This window comes from Quercus robur, chromosome 5 (genome assembly GCF_932294415.1).
Source record: "Quercus robur chromosome 5, dhQueRobu3.1, whole genome shotgun sequence".
Classification (NCBI taxonomy): domain Eukaryota; kingdom Viridiplantae; phylum Streptophyta; class Magnoliopsida; order Fagales; family Fagaceae; genus Quercus; species Quercus robur.
The window spans coordinates 7345793-7347510 of NC_065538.1; the positions used below are offsets into that span (position 1 = coordinate 7345793).

Sequence of the window (1718 nt, forward strand, 5' to 3'; positions counted from 1 at the left end):
TAGCATACCCAGTGGATGTATATGACTTCCTTTTCTTTTCTTTTTTTGGAGAGGTTGATGTGTTGAGTTGCCTATAGATTGTCAATTTTCTCTTGAGGTTTACTGGTACATATTGGTGCTTGCTTGTCCCATCCTATATATATGTATATATATGTTGTGGAGTCATTTTAATTATATAATTTCTAACTTTTTTTGTTTTGTTCAAACCCAAATATCAAGACAAAATGAAGGAATTGTTGGTTGAGCCTTCGAATCAATTACAGTCATCTGACATAAGTGGCAGTATTGCATGGTTAGATGATGTGTTTGCCAAAGTGTTGGGTAAGGAGCGCAAAGGTCGTATTCGTGAGGTAGGATTTGGTCCAAGTCCAAGTGGTTGAAGAAGCAAGAGTGCTCTCACGGACATTGAAATACACTCAAGTCAAGCAAGGGAGTACGAAATTGCACAACTAAAGGCTTCCTTGGCTATTATGGAGGAGAAACTAGCAAGTTTTGATGAACTGAAGGAAAGACTTAGTCAATTCGAAGAAATGGAGCAAAGAATGGCTCGCATGCTTCTACAAATGCAACAAATTTCTTCCCAATGCAATCAGGTATATTAACAAAGACTTAGTCAATGTTTTTCTCTTTGTAAGCACTTCGTTGTTGTTGTGAGTGCTTGATTTCTTTTGTGATTGGGATTGCTATTGTGTTTATCTATTTTTACTTATGTCAATTATTGGTCAAGTATATTAACAGTTGGACTTATAGCTTAAAATTGAATAAGCCATAAAATTTGGGGTTTAAAGTAATAGTTTTGTGTAGTGACTCTTTTTCTTAACTAGGGCCCTACTTTATTAAAGGGAGAGAGTTTAGGATTGAGAAGACTCTACATAATTATGTAGACTAATAGTATTACCATTTGATTTTTTTATTTAAAATTAATGGAGCTAATTTAAAAATATAAATTAACAAATTGACATCAAATAAGAATTTTCGCTCAACATATTCTTTTGCCATATTTTGTTTGACTACTTGTTATTTATTTATTTATTTATTTTTGGGGAGAGCCAATCCTAGGCCTATAGGCCACTTAGGCCATAATCCAAGGACCTATGGAGAAAGGCTCCCAAATGTGGGAGAAATAAGTGATTTTTTTTATTATTTAGAAAAACATATATGAACTGTACTAATTTTTCCCTCCACTTATAAGAAGGCCTATGAATTAATATAAATTCATCCCAATTATCATTAAGTGAATTAGTTATATTAATCAAAAAAGAGTAAGTCTTTAGAGGTTTAAAACATAAGAGACACGTCTTCATTTAACTTGTTTCCATTTTTTGCCTTGGTAGTATTTTCTTGTCATTCTATTCCATTTATACACACTTATTGAGTAATCATATTTTGTATGTAGGATGTTCCTTCGGTCCAACAATCTCCAACTCTCCAAAAATCGTTAGCCGCATCCCATCAACCAAGCAACTTATAAGTTTTATCTTGGTGTTCAAGGACTTTTTTGTGTACAAAGAACTATGGAAGAACAACCGCATTTTTTGCAAGTGTTGAAAGATATTTTTAAACACTTTGGAACTTTGATTATAGTATTAGCTTAATTTGAGCGGTTTTTTTATTCAGAGAACCACATCTTTTTTTGTTAATCTTATGATGGTGGTTATAGACAACGTTATGTATTTGATAATATATTTCTATGTTAATACTATGTTAGTTTGGAGACA

General features: G+C 32.5%; 1 long non-coding RNA gene across 1 annotated transcript; it reads left to right on the top strand.

Annotated features, from left to right (window-relative positions):
- The first annotated feature begins 225 nt into the window (after positions 1 to 225).
- On the top strand, positions 226 to 1718 carry LOC126728996 (uncharacterized). The gene is made up of 2 exons (XR_007656451.1): positions 226 to 593; positions 1397 to 1718. It is a non-coding gene; the product is annotated as an uncharacterized LOC126728996 (long non-coding RNA).